This window comes from Calidris pugnax, unplaced genomic scaffold (genome assembly GCF_001431845.1).
Source record: "Calidris pugnax isolate Ruff unplaced genomic scaffold, ASM143184v1 scaffold20, whole genome shotgun sequence".
NCBI lineage: Eukaryota > Metazoa > Chordata > Aves > Charadriiformes > Scolopacidae > Calidris > Calidris pugnax.
Window position 1 is genome coordinate 22518104 of NW_015094510.1, and position 21236 is coordinate 22539339.

The 21236-nt window shown below is 41.1% G+C and overlaps 1 long non-coding RNA gene across 10 annotated transcripts in view; it reads left to right on the forward strand.

Moving 5' to 3' along the window:
- Positions 1-9654, forward strand: part of LOC106902430 — a 35665-nt gene extending 26011 nt beyond the window's left edge. For all 10 annotated transcript variants that reach the window (XR_001414508.1, XR_001414507.1, XR_001414505.1 and 7 more), the window contains one exon: positions 9038-9654. This is a non-coding gene — a long non-coding RNA (uncharacterized LOC106902430). The remainder of the gene's footprint in view (positions 1-9037) is intronic.
- The last annotated feature ends 11582 nt before the right edge of the window (positions 9655-21236 follow it).

Consider the following 21236-nt stretch of genomic DNA (forward strand, 5'->3'; position numbering starts at 1 on the left):
CTCCCGCCCTCCCGCCGCGCGGGGCCCCGACACGCCGCGGCCCGCGCGACCTTGGCGGCAGCGCCGAGTCCCCGGGCCCGCCAGCTCCTCGCTTTCGGTCCCCCCGGCGGCAGGCTCGGCGGTGCTGCCGTGCCTTCCCGCGCTGCCCGCTGCTCCGCTGGCCTCTCTCCGCCGCGCAGCCCGCCCGAGCTGTCCAGAGCTCTCACCCTGTGTTTGGGCTGTGCTTCTAACAGGCGGGTGGGTGCGATGCCCTTGCGGTGCCGTGAGATTCCTGCTGATACCGTAGTGAAGGAGTACGGTTTGTCTAACGGGGATGAGAGCGGCGTGAGTCGCTCGGTGCTGGGAACATGCCTTCATGCGGGATTATGCAGCGTCCTAGAATGGAGACAGGCTCCTGCCTAGAGCTTTTGTGTGCCTTAGGAAAAGATGCGTAAACAGTTATAGGTAAAGGCACTTAAATAGCAAGAAATATTTTGTGCATTTCAGGAAAATAATTTGCACAACATACAGATGGAATGATAGGTACAATCAAAAGTTTACCGTCTGAGTCGAAGTAATTTTATTGCTTTGTTTATGTCGGTTTTCTTTTGTGCATATGGATTGTAAATTTAGCTCTTCCTTTAGTGAATATACAGTGAATTATGACAAATGTTCGTGTTCAAAAATATGCTCTGGCTAATATTAAAATACCTTCTGCTTAATGCCTGCATGATACACTAGAAGACAGGTGTACTACTCTTACAGTAGCCACTACGTATCCTGCTGAACTCTTTGCAGTTTAATATTTAAAACAAGGCATTAAGAATAAAAGAGTTCTGATCATTAAATTGGAATTAAAGTGGAGCAGAAGCTGATATATTATCTGACACTTGGCTTCTATAGTGCCTGTCAGGAAGTAATGGCTCTCTTAAACTGTACATTAATCATCAACAAGAAGTTCAAAAATGTCTGTTTCAGTCCAAAAACTTTTATTGCCAAAAAAATAGCTTTCATACTATTGGAATGAGCAAAGAAACGTCTTTAGCAAGAAAATCCTTCACATCTAAATGAAGTTAGTTTACACTTTCTCCCTAATGAGTTGAGTTTATTGCAATTGCCCACCCTCTACTAAAAAGGAAAAAAAGTGCGTGCGGCAACTTTGCAGGTAAATGTATAGTGATGTGTATTTCAAGTTACATATATTCAGTACATATTTTCAAGCACATCATAAAATAGCTTTACAAAAGCAAAATATCCCTTGTATTTTAGAAAGGGATCAGTATTTGTCAATGGGGTGTGTTACTGAAATGATCTCAGGCAAAAGCTGTGGCAATAAAAGGTAAATCTGGCAAGTGACAATTCTTTTACTCACAAATTCACAGCCTGTGCCATCTGCAAAACCGAGTAAGTTACACGAAGGAAATAAGTTTTATATTCCGATTTCCTGGTGGTGAATGCTTCTTTCAGTACATAGATGGAAGGTATGTTGCCTTTTGGGTTCAGAAATTGTATATTCCCTTTCTGCACCCTGTTGGCTTGCTTTTATGCCAGACAACTTTTCTGTCATCACGGGTAGTAAGGTCTTCTCAGACCCACAGCTGTACATTGACAGAAATTCCCTTCTCTAATGGAACTGGTACCCTTGCCTATGTTCAAGTGTGACTGCCCAAAGTTTATGTAGCTATTTAAATTTCTCAGTTTCTCTTGTTCTGGTACCAGCTGTCCAGGAAGGAGTTTCCAAGCGATCACTCTGGTTCTTTGTGCTGTCTATATTATTGACCTTTTGAGTCTTCATTCATACCCTCTATTGTACTGCATGGTGCTTCAAGCATTTATTCCTGCCCTGTTTACCTGACCCAGCCATGAAGCCCTATCCTTGCATTGGCAATGCTGGCAGCTTCTCCTTCCCGTTTCCTCACTATCCCCCACTTCCAGACAATATTATATCCTCTTTAGCTTCGCAGACACAGTAGAAAAATCTCAAAGTATATGAATCCCCATTCTTATGCTGCCAATAATATTTTTTTTCCTTGCCTGTCTGAATAAAATGAAGGCTTTTTGCTCTTTAAGGAAGAATTATAATTTTCAGTATGTCTCTTTGTAATCACTATTACAATGGGGTAATGTGTTTTCTAGTACGTGCTGTGAAAATACGCGTTTCAAACTAAAACAGGGTGATCTAATAAAAAAAACCCAGGCAGCATAGTAGTGGCATACTAAGGAATTAGTGCTTAAACTATTTCTAGCTCCTTTGTTTGTGGGTGATCAGTAAGTTAGTCACTTTTTGGGTGCTTTTTAGCAAGATCTGTGATGAGAAGAACATTTCTTGTGATCATTTTTTAATTTTCCCCCCTGTGCACTTTTCTCAGTATTTTTTCTTATGTTGTAAGATAGTAAGCATAGAAATGTCTGATCAGAACATTTATTATTTTTTGTGTCCACTCATACTACTCTTGATTTTAAACTTGCCAGTTTCTCTTTATATGATATTTTTCAGTGTTATCACTGTTGACATTTGAACTCTTTCCAGTTCTTTGGTATGCTTTTGGAGGACTGTCCTGTACCTCATGTGGTTTTTGTTCTGGTAAGATCACAGCATTGATTTTTATAATCTTGTTACACTGGCTTTCTTCTAATTCTCTTCCATTGTTTAAGCAGCCTGTTTTATTATTTTTGTTTTGAGTGCAGCAGCATATTGAGCAGAGATTTTCACTAAACTGCTGAAGTGGTGCCCTAGTTCCTTCCTGAGGCCAGAGCATCTGGTGTTCTTTCCCATTACAGCATAACCGACCTAATGAATAACTGCATTAAATAGAGGGAGTCCTACCCTTCCACTTGATGCTGGTGTTCTTCTGCCCCAGTGATCCAGTTCATGGAGCTGCACTGTTAAAAAAAGTCATCCTAGTCTTACCAGTAAAGGCTTGATTTGTCTCTTGGTTTGCTCCCTGAGCATCTTACCAGTGATGGCTGCTGTTGTTGCAGCAAGGACAATAGAGGAGCACATGGCAAAGGAAGGAGGAGGTAGAAGTATGGAACGTATCCCTTCTGCAGCGATCTGCGTCAGATCAGTTTAACTAACATAAAACTACGCAGAGAGTTGTAATACAAGTATTAAGATTGGTATGAATGCAGGACACCATTCCCAGCAGTATCCAGGTGCCACAGCACAGATGACTTGCCAGCAGAAGACCTGGCATCCTAACAGCAGGAGGATGGCAACAGGGTTGTGGTATATCACAGACACTGTTCTTTTTCCTCTTAGCTGAGCGGGAGAAGAGACTGGGGGCGTACATTTCAGACCTATATTCCAAAGGAGGAAAACAAGAGAATGGGAAGCAATATGGCCTAAGATTTATGGAAGGTGAGGTAAGCAAGATCCTGAGGCGAAGGACTATCTTACCACAACTGATGATTGCTGAAGGATATCCTAAAGGATCTGCTCAAAACTTCAGGGTTTTATTGCTAATTAAGCACAAATCCTGAAATGGGGTGAGGACCTAACAGCTGATGGCCCTTGTCCTCTGTTTTGCACACAAGTTTTCCTGGCCGGGCCATTCGGACGGATCAGTCTTGTTGCTTGTGAGTAAGTGAGCATAAGAGTGTGAGTGAATTAAATCTACAGGAGAATAAATGTCAATGGGTAACATCAACTTATCAGGACATTTGTAGGTGTTTACCTTCCTCTTGCCTAACATTGTGTTTTAGGATACGAAGTTCCCTACAGTTGCACTTTAAATTTGAAACCTCATAAAACACAGACTTTTCCCTTGTGTTTATTTTAGTATGTGTTTGTTGTCTATCATTCTTTAAACTTGATCTGTATTATCTGTATTTTTGGGGCCCACTTACTCATTTTGGTTAGATTAACAGTTTTCCATGATTCCAAGTAACCTAAATAACTGCGGATTTCATGCCATGGTACTCACTCCAGTTTCTGGATGATTAACAACTATACCATAACATAGGACCAAATTCATTCTTTTGAGACACTTTGAAGTTAACTCTTTGCCATTAATGAAATTTATTATAATGAAATTGAACACTTAATTCAACATTTTGCCTTGTTTGTTTTCATCAGGTTTTGATCTATGACTGTCTGTGTCTTAGGGTTTTTTGTTTGCTTGCTTCAGGAGAAATTCTTCTCTTCATGCTTTGAAAGAACTTCTTTTCTGTTATCTGGATGAGCAGATCCAGAGCAAAAACTAGATTATCAGCAGCAGTAGCTGTTCTGTTCTGTTTCTTTTGTACATGATGCCTGGTATGACTTTTGCTTATTGTTTGTACTAGGATTAGATTTCCAAATTTGTGTGGGACTCCTATTTGATTCAAATAACTTCTTGAAGCTCATTGTTTCTTCATAATGTTTTATAAACTTTTTCCCAGCAATAAGCATGTTTTTGGAGACTCAGAGATTTTCTTAGCATGTAAGATAGACCTCGGAGTTTTGCTTCCTTATTTTGGGCTTTAGGAACCTTCTTCATGTTACTGAAATCTCCCTTTTAATAGGGTATATTTAAAGTCCAGTAAGTTTAAGAAGGAGAAATGTGCAATGTGGGGCATGAACTCTTTGCATATATGAAAGGGCTCCTTATACGTCTTACTTTTACCTTACGAGTCCTGTATTTTACCATTTGCTCATTGATTGTTTCAGAAAATAGCTTATGACATCTGTCACACACATGACAAGGGTTTCCATGGTTTGTTTCCCCCAGCCTGCTTCCTCTGCCAAAAATTCTGTATGCGTCCTGGATCCACACATACCTTCCCATCACTCTTATTCTCCCTTCTCTTTCACTGTGGTGAATTGTCTTGAGGATTTGCCCATCATTCATACTGGGGACAAAACCAGCTGGTGCCAGCCATGAACACATTCCATCTCTTTGTTATAGCATTAAGGAATCTAGAAAATAACAAAGCTAAAGTTGCTGTATAGCTGTGTATCTTCTACCTGCTGTGTGTGCATAATTCCATGATGATTATGTGATTGGGTACTGTTTAATAAAATACTGTATAGTATCGTAAGACTGTTTTTGCATTATTTTAAAATAGTGTTATTTAGGTATTGAATGGTAGGCACCACACAAACAGGGGCTGAAAAGATTAACTGCAATTCTAAATGTCTGCAATGTAAATATAATACAGTTGAGAAAATATACCTAAATGGGAAGGGAAATTCTAGGAGTTGAGGGGGAACATTCATACTTCAGGCATCCAATTAGTGTACATAAATGAAGACTGATCTCCCTAGGCCATTTCCAGAGTTTATCCAGAGACCCCTTCAGAGGACAGTTTGCATTACTTTAGGAGTTCTTTTGTCAAAATTGCTCTCAACAGGAGCCTCTCTCAATTTACTGTGTAGGATCCGTTTTCTACATCCTACACTTGCCTACTTCAGATACTTAAAGTTAAGTGGTGTGTATATACCTTCTTATCACACATTTTGCTCATAGGGGCTGTAGGGGCATCTTAGAAAGCTGGATTTCAGAGAAGGCTTTGAAGAAGAGGAACAAAGTATGTTTTCAAATATTTAAGGGAGTTTCCCTGAAGTGTAAGGTGTAAGACAGGAAGAGGCATAAGAGGTTTGTTTGAAAATACGACGTGGGTGAGTGAGGAGCTGGAAGCTGGACTCCTGACACTGAATGACAGGTGGGAGACATGAAGGGAAGAGATACAAGAAGCATCTCCAAAATTATTTTTTTTCAATAAAGAGCGTGGGTTTTTGAAGGTGTTTTAGCAAACACAAAATAATAAATTGGACAGTATGAGCTAAAGGTCTTTTCAGCTTTATGTTTCATAAAAATTGGCCTAGCTTCAAATGTGAGCAAACCACAGCTGGCTTCCTGATGGTGATTAAGGAACGGTAGGTGCTGTGGCGATAAGTGAGGAAGAGCCTTGAAAGTGAAGACAAGTAACAGATATTAGAGGAGAAGTCAGGGAGAGCTGTAGAGACAGTGATGTGTTCTCCAAGTGACCGACTTGCAAGAGGGTCTTTGCAGCAGTTTTCTGAATGAACGTGAGTGAGGTTAAGCTGCGTTTCTTAAAAGCAGAGACAAAAATGTTGCTGAATCAAAATGCCATGATGATAATAACTGGATTGAACGCTTCAGCCAATTGGAAGAATTAAGAAAAATACCATCTCTGAAATGTTGCACTGAAAGCGTCTGCAAATTATCAGTATGAATCTTAGGATTTGGAGTAAATTTGGGTTCTAAGGTGATGCTGGAGTTACGCGTTTGAGTGGCAGGCAGGATGATGGTGTAGCTGTGCAGCTCTGCATGTGACACTAGCAATTAAGTCATTCATGTGAAAGCTTTTAAAGATCTGTCCTCAAATATAATCGTATTGTTTATTATTTAGAGTTTTTCACACCTACGATTGCTTCCCATGTAACACTGTTTAGAGTATTTCCCCATCTGCCACCAAGGAATGGACGTTAATTGTTCAGTTTGATTTGCAGTGTTGCAGGGGGGTGGCTAGCATGAGAAGGCATGTTTTGCATTTGTTGGGAAGGCACTGATCTTTTTATTTGGTTTATAGTAATAATGAGCACCAGGTACAGTAATTTCTTTAAATTAAGTCTTCTAATAACTATACTCCATAGTGCTTCAGTAATACAATCTATTCAGTTCCTTACTCTGGTCCTGCCTGATGATGTAAGAACTCTTTCCAGCAGGAGGAAGCTTTCAGTTTGCTTGAGGCTTTTATAGTCAGGTCCCATACCAGCCACAGTCATTCTTTCCTTCCCACTTCAGCACGTCCCAGAACTCACAGGTTGGGAAGGGGGACCGGAGAAAAGGCAGAGGAAATAACATCTGCTCTTGGGTTATTTTCCACTGGCGGACAGTCATACAGGCATGGTAGCAAACAGGTGTGAATTAGAATTGTTTCTAGGCTTTTCTCACTTAAATCAGAGGTGAGGTAACTTTAGTACCAGGGAGGCGTAATCCAAAGGAAAAAAACAACCAAACAAGCAATCAGCTTTTCTTTTTTGTTATTTTTATAATAGATACACTTCTGCCAGGTGTGGAAATATAAACTGTTAAGGCATTTTTGCAAGAGGAAGAAGAAAGATTGTCTCTAGTAGTTAGGTGTCTCTAGTAGTTGTCGAGATTAGAATTGTCCAGTAGATGTCCAGATTAAAATATTAAAAGTCTATAGTATGCTTGGGGAAGAGAAATTTAAAAATTGATGTGATGGGCAGGTAAGACAGTAAATGCCCTTTTGCTTGCTAAAAATTTGTGAATTTGTGAGCAAGCGCCCTTCATGGCATGCCAGAGAGGTGCGGGTGAAAAGTGCAGTGTGTCTGCAGGATCCTGGTGGCTGGATGCTCACAGGCAGTGGGGACAGATGAGGCAGAGGGTTAGGCATCCCTCTGGTCCCCCCTGGGACCTCCCTCTGCACCCAGCGAGGCAGAGCCCTGCTGGGGTGTGCTTGCTGCCCCCACCCCAAGGCGCTTATTGAGCCACAGCCAGGCTGTAGTCTGTAACTTCTTGAGATAGAATACAGGGTTGTATTTTGATTATTGTAAGTGTCGTGTTACAGATTCTTGATCATGTACCAGTTTCTGACATGCATGTGGTATGCGAGTGGGAATTCAACATTAAAATGGAAATAAAGGTTTTTATATTTATCCTGAGCTAACACCAACAATGTCGACTAAATCATTACCTTCTCCCACAAATTTTGGAAATCACATCTCTCTTGCTTATTTATGAGTTTCCTCATATATAAGTAGTCTAAGTAAAGTCGGTGTCACATCTCACTCGGCAAACGTCTGTGGGCATAGTGAATAGAACACATATACAGTATTGTTTTTCCACTTAGAAATAATAGCAATTTGAGTCATTACCTCTCCATCAGTGCTATAGAGAAATTAGCATCTCTTTCAGTGAATTTCAGATGTTCGTGTCCTCACTTATCTTGGAATTATTTTAAAACTTATTCATTTATTTCATATAAAGGATCTTGCTGCGTCTTAAGCCATCAAGTAGGAGAAGTAAAAGTAATCAGAGATAGTTGATTCTCCTGAACTTTTATTATTTTTGGCAGAAAGTGGGTTTATATTGATTTGTCTGGTTACATGCTGATCTCTGAAGGTATAACTCTACTATAATAAAGGGAAGAACAGTATTGTACTCCTGGACAACCTGCCTTTGGTCTGGCTGTCTCAAAGGGATGGTACCGACGATCGTGCAAGGTGCAGCAGAAGGCGTGGACCCCTTCCTGGGTTGGCTGAGAAGTGCTGCTGCTGAAGTTCGGGTGACAGGATACTTCTCAGTGTAGCCCGTGGCTCTGTGTGCTTGTTCCACCGTAAACCTGATATCCCTGTAGCGCCTTCACTGCGGCTGTCACACATTCCTATTGTATTAAAGCCTGTGTTTCAGTAGGCAAGCCTCCTCACACAGTAGAATTTTTTTTGAGACAGTACGTTTTCTCATTGGCAATTGTATATGATAGTAGGTGTGTGCTACCATTAGCTTTTATTAGTATGTAAAAGGGAGAAACATCAGCCTAAAAAGTGACTTCATCTAACACACTGCCATGCTAGAACTTTGCACAGCCTTCAGATAGGTATAACAGTGAACGTTTTTATAGAAATAATACTACTTTCTGTCAGTTTTACAGTGTTTTAAAATATGGTTAGAAAATCTCATTTTAGTTTTTGCCACCATGTTACTAAGAGGCTAAAAATCTACATGTCTAGAAATGAAGAGCTGATGAAAATAAAAAATATCACCTATATTGATTTTAGACCACTCTCTTATTTAGAATAATAAAAAAAATTATATATAAATATGAAAAAGCAGCAGCACACAGGAGGTGAGCAAATGCACTGCAGGTAGTTGTGTTTGCCTGAAGGGGAATATGCTGTGATCAATTAGTGCTGTATAAACCTCTTGATGTAAGAAATCACTGTAGCCTTTCCAGTTGCTGCAGCTTTTTGTGGTAGAAATGTACATCCTGTAATGGTGTAGACAGACTATTTTTCTGGGACTAGTCTCTGTGGAGTTGTGCACTATGGTACCTGATTTCATCCTTTTTCTGTTTACACATTTAGGCCCTAATCCTGCCACTGGATTTGTTCCAATGGACCTCGGTAGCCATGGGGCCTGGCTGAGTCAGTGGGACCCTGGATGACTGCAAGTTTCTACTCTGAAGATGTGACTGTAGGCCTGAACCTAAATTTCTGTCTTATTCCCCTGTCTATTTGCTTCTAATTGATGAAAATTATCCTACAAAACGGTATTGTCGTCGAGTCTCATGCACGTGTACTTTAGTAGCATTCAGACACCGTGTGCTTGGGGTGTTGTCAGACATCGTTAAAATATTTCTGCTGTCATGTGCCAAAAACTCAGGATTGCCATGATTATTGTGTTATATTTTTACATTCAGTGGCTTCCTACCTAAAACAGAGGAGATTGTCACCTGTGTTTTCTATCGTTGTGGTATGTCTCTTAACTCAGATTTTAAAGTCAGAGTAACTGTTGGGACTTATTTTTAAAGGTGTTGGTAGATTTGTTTTTTATTTGTTGGACACAAAGTACATCTATTTTATTTTATTTTATTTTTCAATGTGCTATTTTCTTAGTAGCCTACTATTACTGAAAGCATTCAACATAATGACACACTGTGATGCAGACCAATAAAATAAATAGGAAAAAGCATTAACTTTTACTAGCTCTCCTGTTGCTTTTCTATTTCTGTGGCTGTGGTTACATGACATACTATACAGCTGAGAGTGAGGATATTTTTATTTTGCGAACCAGAGAATATCTTTTGTTTACACTGAGTGCTGTTCCCTGTCCTGTTCCATATGACAATGTTGCAGTTTCACTGAGTACTGAAGTTAAATAGCCCTGATAGAAGCTGTAAAGGACTTTGCGAAATCACATTAAAATAGAATTTGAGGGGGAAAATGGATAGGCTCTGTCTCTATGCAAGTTGGTATTTATACATATCTATATATCTATACTGTACAGACATTTTAAAGCAAGTATGTAGCAATACAGGATAATTAACAGATGAAAAGATCCAAAACTTTCACTGTATATAGAGAATCAGAAATACCTTTTTTTTCTTTTTTAGGCTTATTACAATGATATCTAAAAGCTTCACAGTGTTTGTTGAATTTAGGCGTATTCCCAGCACAACAGAAAAGCACTGCTGTTCTGTTTGACTGAGGAGAAAACCAAGCCACTTGTTCAGTCAGTAGTAAAGTCAGTGTTATTAATTGCCTTCTAACCTTGTGCCTCCGGCTCCATTTCTCCCTCAGAAGCCAAAGCTTCCATTATAATCAGCTGCTTTGCATTTCTACGTAAAAGGCCCAAGGTGTTTTGGTTTGGACTCCCAGAAAGTGAGGAAGACAAGGTTGGTGGCCCTCTGCCAAGGTGCTTGGTCTGACTTGCTCCTCATTCACAGAAGCCGATGGCGAAGGCAGAGGCAGAACTGAGTGTTCCTGTGTGGCGTTCAACTGCCGTAACCACAGGCCCATTGCTCTCTTCCTGTAGTTGTCTGTCTTGTTCTCTGCACAACTTCTAGAGCAAACACATATACCAACCTATAAATAATCTAATTCGATACACAACCCTGATTCATTTCCTGAGCAGCGTGTGTCCTGCGCACACAGCCGCCGTCCCGTGGAAAAGTTCAGCCGAGTGGATGAGGCCAACTATTAAGCTTATTAAGTATTTAAACTTTGCAATTAAATAGCATCCTTATAGCGTAGCTTATTATAGCTATAGCTTGAAGTATTTTTAACAAGGAACGAGAAGAAATGAAGGCTTTTGTATCTGGTTGTGACCGTGCCTGTTCAGCTCAGTGAAATGCAGAACATCAGCCGGTAGGAGGAGGCTGGCCACCTCCAGGGAGGACGGGAAGGAAGACAGCTGGGTAGTAAATGCTGTGGCTATACCCGGTGTGCCTGGAGTCTCAGGGACTATTTGGGGAGAGTTTACGCTAGCTTTTGTTTTCTCTTCAGCATTACCAGCCCAAGAAATGAGCTTTTCCAGAGTTTTGTAGTGCAGTAGATGCTGGGGGCGTGCGGTGTCTTGTCATAGTCTGGTAATAGTGTAAATGAAGGAACAGAAATCATATATGTTTTTTTCTCCTATGTTTTCTGTCGGAAAATAAGGAGACGCTCCTTAAGGCCTCCCAGTTTTCGCCCAGATGAATTTCAGGGGTGATCAGTATGATCCTTGATCTCAAAAATAGGTAGCAAAAACTCTTCTAATAGAAAGCACTGCTCTCAGCTTGCCCCTTTAATCTTCTTCCCAGTCAAACTGTAGTGGCCTGTTGTGCCTGTAACCTACCAAGGATGGTGTGTAGACTGCAGTGCCAGAGCAGTGGCGTTGGGAATCACAAGCTTATCTCTTTATCTTTTGTGTTAGTCTTGATTACGATGATAAGGGGGTGTTTTTTCTTGCCAGACCATGGGTTGGTTTCAGTTTTTGTTAATATTCTACCTTATCCGTGGATGATGCTTGAGTTTTGGTGACCGGGCTAGTGATTTGCTGTGAGAAAAACAAAGCGACCTCATGCTTTGCTTTTGTGTATTTTTCTCTTGGTTATGCAGTCTTTTCCCACCAGTAATGCAGCAAATTCAGATGTCCTGTGAACAGGGCCAGAGATGATACTGAGATATATCAGTAGTTAGGAAAGTTTTGGTTAAGCCATTCACTAAAATTCATAATAATCAAAACGCTTGCAAAAGTACATCAGTTACATCGGTTCCACTGGCATTTGGTTGTAAAGAAAAAATGAAAACCCTGCTTTTAACACTTTTTTTTTTTTTTTTTTTTACAAAGGATCAAAGTTTCACAGCTGTAAAGAAACTGTGGGAACAGGAAAAGTCAGTCTTGATAGGGCAGAATCACCTTAAGCCAGTATTTCAACTTAACACTTTGTATGATGAAGCTATGGCCTGAAACTGCTACCTGTCATATCAGATAATATTATCATTGATTTATTATGTTACTTCATCTTATGCGCAGTTTGTAACCTTTTGGCAGGGATTGTTTTTCTTTCCTGGTTTTGGTGAGTTTGGGGGGTGGTGTTTTTTGGTTTGGGGTTGAGGCTTTTTTGGGTTTTGTTTTGTTTTGTTTTTTTACCAGCACCTAGAATGAGGGAGCCCTGATCCATGACTTGGGTTCCAAGTACTAGGATAATACAAGTAGTAATCATGCCTGCTGCTAAAATTTTTCTTCCTTATTTACATTTGCATTTGTTTGCCTTCAGCTTCCAGTCATTGATTCTTGTTATGCTTTTCTGTGATGGATTAAAGAGCTCTCTAGTACTCACTATTTTCTCCCCAGGAAGGTGCTTTTACCCTGTAATCAAGTTACTTCTCAATTTTTTATTTTTTTTTTTAAGCTAAACAGATTGAGCTTTTTATGGTCCTCATGATTTTTTTCACATTCTGGGATGATTTTTGTGGATCTTTTCTATCCCTTCTCTAATTTTCTATTAAAAAAGAGATGTAAAACTGTATTTTGCTAGTCATACACACAAGTAAAATTACTTCACTAATTACTCTTGTGTTAGTATGGTCACAAATGGATGTTTTTGCAAGGTTAGATAAAATAAATAACTATTTCATGCGATTTCAACACATCTGAGTATGTAATTATTAGAGGATAGAAAAGGATGGATCATTTTAAAAACACTTAAATGCTTCACAAATTTCAAAAGAGCTATCAAATCAGCAAGAGTGGGTGTGCAGGAGGGGTTGCAGAAGTATTTCTGTTTGTGTTGAGGTTTTTAACAAGATAGAAGTGATATAAAAATCATAATATTAATTGTAAAGCAACAATGATATATCGAAACGTTAAGTGCTACGGATAACACGGTAATGCGTACTTGCCAAAATTTTGTAGGATTGGATGCAAAACCTTTGTTAGTAATAGACTGTAGGGGCCACTGGAAATAGAGATTGTGAATGGATGTGAGTATATGGATCCCTGACATCTGTCTAATCTCATAAGCAGCCACTTGCTTACCTAGAACAGATCTGTGATCTGTTATGCTCTAATAGAAGAAATAACATAGTAATCAAGAATTTCTTTTGCTATAAAAGCTGTCACCATGAAGTCATATATGAATTCAAACAATCAAAATCCACAGCTTCAAAAGAGGCTCTTGAAAGTTTTACTGCTTCAGTATTTCTTACCAAAGGAGTTGGCTATTCATTTTGATTTTTATCCATACTTTAGGACAAGGTTAAGTTAAATTTGCCCTGAGGAGACTAATCAGAAGCCTGCCTGGTTAAAGCATCTCGGCCTACTCAAATTACTTTTATGCATATCAGCATTTGAATTGAATCCGCACTCCCAGATCCACACTTAGACCCTCATGGAAACCATCGGATTTTCATTAAATTGAACTACAGACTGTTTAAACTCTCTGTGCTGCAGATCAGTTTAATGCAAGTTTGTCAAACATTGTGTCTTACAAAAATCTGAGGTTACCACGTTGACTTTGTCTGAACTGTCTTGCTTTTTGGCTTTGAAAGGAGTACGCCTTTCCTTTGTGGCAACATTGCCTCAGTGAAAATTGGGGCGTATTCAATAAGGGACTTAATCTGTTTCAGCAAACTTAAAGCTCATGGAAACATGGTAAATGAGGAAAAAAGGAGAATTAAAATAATGTAAAAAGACTTAAAATTCTCTAAAACTCCTGAAAAAGGAGTAAAGGTGAATAAGGACAGAATAGAAAGCCAAATGACCTGTAGTTAAGAAGGTGCAAATTTACTTTATACTACAGGTGTGTGTTAATGAAAAACTTAATACTAGGATTTTAGTAGCACAGGGTGACTTGGGGTAGAAGTTGTTCCCCTGCCATGATGAACCCACAGAGCCCTTTTCAAAACAATTATCTGTTGTTGGAAAGAGATGAGAGAAGTGGGAATTCCCTTGAATGCCTTTTGGTATCACAGCTTAGTCGATGTAAAGTATGTCATTTCTTACATCCTGGGTTGCTTCACTTTCTTCTCCTGAATCTCCCAAGTCCTGGAATAGAACCCTTAAATAAAGGGAGATGACAGATGGTAGAAGAAACAGGATGATTATGATGGAAGCTGGAGAGAGTCTCCTTAAGAATACTAGCATGACTTCATTTCTCTGAATGGCCATTTAAGAGGTGATCCTCCTTCCTGAACCAGAAATGAACTGGGATGGCTGCATATAATGGTAGGTGTTCAACCAATGCAGCAGCCACCAGAGTATATTAAATACTGGATAACCATTCTGGGGGTGGGAGGAGGGCGGTGGTTGCTAGAAAATTACTTTCCCACTAAATAATGTTGCTGATGAGTATTTGGTGAGCAGGTGCAGCTGCCACAGTCATTTTCCAGCTTATCTTTGCACAAGAGTATGGGGAAAAGACGAGGAGAGAAAAGGGACAGAAAGGAGAGAGGATAATATTTTGTTGAGGCTTCTTCTGCTCTTCCAGGGTGTGAGTGTATGTTCTTTGCCCTCCTTAAGTGGTTCGCTCTGATAACTTGTAGTAGTTGTAATCTTCCTTGAGCATCATATCTCATTGGGAAGTTAGCATTTTAATGAAGTTGCGGAATATATGGATGATTCCCCAAATGACTGAGATACACTCCATTGTCTACCACTGCATTGTCAGGGATGAGAGGGACACTGCGCAGTGACAACCATATACACTTGGCTGTGTGCAGCGAAAGGGCAAGACTGTCCTGTCAAACTCTGCAAGTTCCTTTCTGAGCTGTAAGGTAATGGTTATTTCCTCCAGCAGTTCCTGTAACTGCTTGTATGCAGTGTAAACCTCATGGTGGATCCTGTGTAGTTACCACATAGAGTGATGTGTCCGGCATCTCCTATTTCTTTGGATATCGGCATCCCACAAATTCACATTCTTTTCCTCTTTTGTGGAGGTAACACTGTGCTAGGATTTCTAATATCAGGAACCATGTTGTTGTTAAGGTGTCCTCTACATATCAGAAGCAGATGGCTTAGCCTGTGTTGTGGGTACAGATAGAGTCCTGTATAAAGGATCAGAGTACAAGTCAGAGTGATGTTTGTATATCGTGTATTTTCAGAAAACATATAGATAAGGGAATAGTAGCTCTGTCCCAGCACTATAGCAGGCTCAAGGAATCTTTCCGATTTAACATGTAGCATTGAGGGCTATCTAAAGGAGTCCTGGATGTGAGGGTGCATATCTTCTTGAATCTTCGGGGCTGGATAAAATAGGAAGGAAGAGAATCTCTGATTTTTTTCATCACCTTAGGCCTGGTTGAATTCTGCCTGTTCAGATGTAGAAGTCTAGTAGCGGAGTCAGCATCAGAAGCTTATCTGCCTCTAGACTGGAGGAAGGGAGGCTGAGTACTAATACCTTTAGAGGAGAGTGTCTGTGAAGGTGCACAGCAGCATTTGGGGTTTCTGGAAAGTTTAAGAGATGAGTGGATGTTGCACTTCATGTTGTGCACTCAGCAAAGAAAACATCTCAACAGGTCAGTGATTTTGGAAGTAGTGCAGTTCTGGAAGAACATTTCTTGAACTTCTTTTTGCTCTTGAAGCTGAACACAGTTCCCATCTGCCTGAAACTCTGCATCAAGAGCTTCTCAGAGGTATTTAAAGAAGTTATGTACTTATAAGGAATAAGTTGCTAAAGGAATCATGTAATAATAGTAAATAAATTCCATTACCATGAAATGATTACTTTCTATACACATTTTCAATGTAAAAAAAAATGTTCATGGTATACTAATCATCAGAAGAAAAGTCCATACTGATGTATCTTCATCAGTTTTGCCCACTTTGTGAGCTGAACAGTATACGTATACACTTTTGCTATGGAAATACCTTTTCTTGTATACTTCACGGTGTATCTGGTAAGTCCTCAAAAAGGGTAGTGATTTTAAAAGCACTGTGTAGGTACTGACCCCGATTTAAGAATGTATCAGCTCTAGAAATGATGGAATTGTCTGCAGGGCTCACATGTCAACAAAAATCAGTTGGTTTGCGCGTGACGCCTGGCGAGGAAATCACTGCAGCGGCACCAGTACCTTCCCTGCTCCCTGCCTGCCTCTCCCAGACCACTGCCTTTAGTCAGCCGAGGTTACCTTGTCTGGCTGCTGCTTCTCCACAGTTACCACTTACTTGCACACCTAGACTAGCCAGCCACTCATCCCTGCTGAAAGGACAAATGGCCTTCTGCAACCCTGTTCTCTAGGTAATGCTCACTACTTATAGAAGAGAGCCAGCAATATATCCCGATTACTTGACGCAAGCTGAGCAAATGCAGTTGGAAAGGTAAAGCAAAGCACATTCCATGCATTGTTACTATTTGCAGACATGCTAAGTCTCATTTCTTTGAATGGAGTCTTTCTCTTCCAGAAATGATTTTAAGGAACTATTTGAAGTATCTCCTGAAGATTTCAAATAAGACACCAGAGGTAAAAATTGTTTAAGAGTCTGCAATGCATAAGCAACTGAAAATTGTGTTCTGCGTACAGGCTGGCACTGCAGCCTTAGGAGAAGGGCAAACACAGCCAGTGCTTCTTCCAGGCATGCTGGGAGCAACCTACCTGCTGTACGGCTGGAAATGTTCAAAAGCAACAGTGACAATCTGAATCACCAGCAGCTCCATCATAAGTACATGTGCCCAGGTGCCCTGTCTCTGCAGATGCTTTGCTCTTGTTTTGAGCTGAAAATGTAACATTTTTGTTGAGAAAAACTTTCAGAGCTCATTAAAAATAGCCTAATAGTAGCTTTGGATTTGACTGACAAGCTAGTTGTTGTTGTTTTGCCATTTTTACTGTAATATTCTTTTAATTTTGACCTGAAGAAACAATGATCCTGTTCCTTGGGAGGGAGGAGAGAGTGACAAAATCCGGAGGTCCAGTGATGACACTGCATCTCTTCATTGTCAAAGTGAGCTATGAAATCATCTGCCTTCCAGCCAAAACTACTGGGAAGTAAGCAGTGTCCTTCACAGAAAGCAAAATTTGGAAGAAAAGGTGGTGGCATGGAGCAGCGGCCTTCTTGCCCCAGGGGAGGTGTGCTGCCCCACGTCCTGTGTCTCCTGAAGCTCCTGGAATTGATGCAAATCCCGTTTCTCACCTCTGCTGGCAACCACAGCGCTGAAGTGGGCAGAGGCTTTCTAAGGTATGGCTCTTTATATACTGGGACTTCCTTGGAAATTTTGCTGGAGGAGTCACACCAAGGTGTTTCACAATGCTATTTTGGGAGCTGGGGAGAAAGAGATCCCCGCTCTGCAGCTGTCTCTTGGTCAGGCATTGCTGTAAATCAGGTGGTCTGTGCTTCTTGGGACTCTCCGTCGTTTTTTGTCTGTGCTAGAAGTCTTCAGTTGTGAGCTACACAGGGGATGATCTGAAGTGACAGGATAATTTTAAATAAATAAAATAAAACTCTCTTTTTGTCATTCAGTTGAATTTTCAGTTCTGTCATTGGAGAGGTCTTTCTCCATTATCTCTAAAGAAGATGGAAAACAAAAGGATTTAAAAAAAAAAAAATGTTAAGAATACATAGCTGATGTTTTCATCCAAGTTCAACTTGCCTTGCACGGACAAGAAGTTGAAACAAAATGTTCTTTACAAACTTTTCTACTAGTTTTCAAGTAAGTAGATACAAAGGCTATGGTAAAAATTGAAGTATTTGAAAACACATATCTAACAGAAATCATAGTCTTACTCTTGCTTTGCAATACGACATCCAATCCGTGTGACTTTTCCCAAAGTATGCTCGTTTGCAAAACAGCGAAATTACTAAATAGGGGTTTTGAAACTTCCTGTGCAGCTACATACTTTTTTTTTCTTTTTTCCAGAGCAGCAATATTGTGCTGTTATGCACAATATGTGAATATTCTGTGGGCAAAGCCTCTGTGCGTGAAGTTGAAGGTGGCTCGTGTTATCCAAGTGATCTCAGTGACTGCACCTGTCATGTGGACTGTAATTTAAAACAGATTTGGACTTCAGTAAGTTTTTCAGAAGAAGGCATGTTTGTAAAGTATCAGAAGGGATGTGGCACAGCATGAACAAGAGAAGAAACATATACTGTTTCCGTAAAAAATTCTACGGTCTCTAACTGATGAGTAAATTCATTTTATTTCTGCCATCAAAGGCCGCAGAAGAAACCCACTGGAGTATGGAACCCTGCACAGGCCTTAGCGTATAATTAGCAGAGATGATGGAAAACCTTTACAGGAATACGCCATGTAATCAGAACCTCCTCATTGCTCGCTTTTTACTAAGTTTGTTAGCTCTAGACAACAGCTGGGAATAAATGCCTGCCTTTTCCTTCCTTTTGGGCCTGGTTTTCATGGTAGAAACTTTAAAGTAGTTCAATATGTGCAAAGCTATCAGCTCCTGCACACTAGCCTGCATAAATGCTCCTGCACACTAGCCTGCATAAATGCTCCTGCTTTTTACAGTTTTCCTCTGCTCCGTATTCTGTGTAAAGGTTTAAACTTTAGGACATAAACCAGGCAAAAAAAAAACCAAAACAAGTCTTTCCTTGAGATAGAAATGTTAATGTTCCTTGCTATTCATGTATTTTCACAAGATTTTAGATAGTGGAACTGCTGTCTGTATCCATCGACACTTCTTCACAAATGAGGCAGTTTTAAGATTAGAGAATTTAGAATTAGAGTTTTAGAATTAGATTTTTGACTTCCATACAGCACCACTACCCCCTGCCAAACGACTGGTAATTGTGATAGAAGATTTGGAATCAGTTTGCCAGTGATATCTTGAAAGAAGCATCAGCTTGAGGAGGAGAAACATTAGAAGGCAACAGTCACAGCCAAGCAGTAGCAACTGGCTGGGACATTGGATCCAGAATAGAAATTATTGGACTCTGGATTAACTAAGGAGATAATACTAATACAAATATTCTCTCAGCAGATGTGTAAAAATATATATGATTTGTGGGGCCTGTTCCTCAGACACAAGGAGCCCAGTTACTCAGGAAAACTTTGAGATTGTTTTTTTTGTTGGATGGGAGAATCGCCAGAGCACAAGTGTAGAGGGTATGAATGACACTCAGACGTAGCCCTGGTATAAACTTCTTGAACAATGAAGTTGCCCTGCTGCATATTCAGATGCTCATTGGGAGGTGGTTTATGTCTCAATCTTAACAAGTGTTGCCAGCTTCCTAAACAGGAACCTATTAGATCCTGTATAGAACCTATATATTATTTCCATGGGACTTAAAGGTACTGTGCACAAAAGCATAGTGAAAGAAGTAAGCCAGTGAGGAAAAAAAAAACGTTATTTTTATTTCACATTGCCCAATGTGACACAGAAGTCCAAGTGACACTGAGACCAGCCATTGATGTGTAGCACTTTGGACTGAGAAGAGTGTTGCTGCACTCCATCCCATGTGCTAACTCCTTCTAGCAGGTCAGCACCTATGGCCTCTGCTCGGGGATTTGCTCAGTTGAAACTCACTTTGGCTGTAACACTGTCTCATAAACATCTTCAAGATACCACCCCACTTAAAAAAGGAAGAACAAGCACAAAGATTTGTCCAAGGATCATGAAACAGTAAGTTTGTGGCAATGCCAATCTCTTGCAGCCTCTTCTGTGGCTTAATTCCTAGAGACGAACCATGCAAAGCGACCACTTACTTGGGTGAATCTTCGCAGGATGTCATCATGACTCTTCTACCAATACAATTGAAATGGTTTAAACCACCTAACATGGATGCAAGCAAGTAGAGAAGTGAGCCATCCCAGCATGAAAGTGTCTGCAGCGAGCTATGACCACTATAATTGTATTGGTTTCTTTTAATCACATTTGTATCTGAAGAAAGAGGAAGCTACTTTATTGAACTTGGGCCTGTCTGCACTGGAAATTGCTACAATTATGACTTTAAGATGTGGGTTTGGGGCTTTTTTAAAATTCTTGATATTTGTACAGCTTCTTTCCATTTGCATAGGCCTAAAGTCAGTAGACTGCTATTCTCTTAAGTTTCTCTCTTACTAAGATCTAAGCAAGCAGTGTGGTATAATCACACTTGGATTTAGAGGGTAGTTTTGCTTTAACACAACTTCTCAGGATTCACTTTTCGATGTAGTTAACTCCTGTTGCTGAATGCCATTAGCCATGGTCCCACCAAAGAGAAGATAGAGACTTTATCGATTATTTAATTTTGCCAGACGATAATGCTTTTAATTTTATTGTTGGTCACAAACATTCATGTGCAAATAGTTGATTTTGAAATCTATGTAATTATCAGGTTGTCTTAAAATCTTTTCCTATCCATGAAGTTTCGGAAGGGTTTGTCACATGAGGATCATAGAATCATAGGATCTGTCCTATTTACACATTTAGTGGCTTACAAAACTTTAAAGGGTCGTGCAGACCATCTCTTAACCTTACTTGCTACTCGTATCACCAGCAACCTAGCAACAGTTAGGGGGTGAGGATGGGTTTGCGTCCGCACACCCGATAGAGCTCTCTTCATCCAAGTTTCTGTTACTTCAGTAAGTGCCCTGATGGCACCTTCCAGGGCAGGGCAGTGGTTTTAGATCTATCACAACAGAGCTCCCCCAGGGTTGTTTGCACCAGTAAAATAGATGTAAACAGTGAGGCAGGTGTCAAGGTGTGTTCCTGCCCTTCGACAGGCGTCTGCAGGCGTTTCGTACAGTGCAACCGGCTATAAAGAAGTAGCAGGGAGAGGGGTGGCGAGGAAGGATGGGCGAGACGTGGCCCGGAGTGACAAATTCCTGCCAGCTCAGCCTGCCTCCGCGCTGGGACACCCGCGGTGGTGCTGGAGACATCGCTCTAGAAGAGCTGGGGGGCTGCCTGGCCACCCCGACCTGCGCCTTGTCACCCGGGGAGTGACGGAGAGAGACAACACCCTCTTGTACTTGTTCCTGCAAATAATTTACCCATTTCTGGGGGAAAATAAAAATAATAATTTAAAAAAAGGCCCATCCCAAACCGCCCCATAACGCTGTGCGGGCTGGCGGAACCGCGCACACCGCCGCGGCAGCGGACGGCAGCACCGGGCGAGAGGAGCCGGAGAAGGCGGGCTCGCCCCTCCGCGCCCCGAGCTTCGGGTTCCGCGGCCGTGAAACGCGGGGGCGGCGCCGCCGGGGCAGCGCGGGATCGCCCGCGGCGCCGGTGCCCCGTTCTCCCCCCGGGGTGGTGGGGGCCGGGCGCGGGGGCCTTCCCGGGCGCGGGGGACTCCCCGCGGCCCTTCCCCGCCGCCCCGGAGGGGGAGCGGGGCGGCAGCGGGACGGCGCCGGCCCGTTCTCCTCGCAGGCGG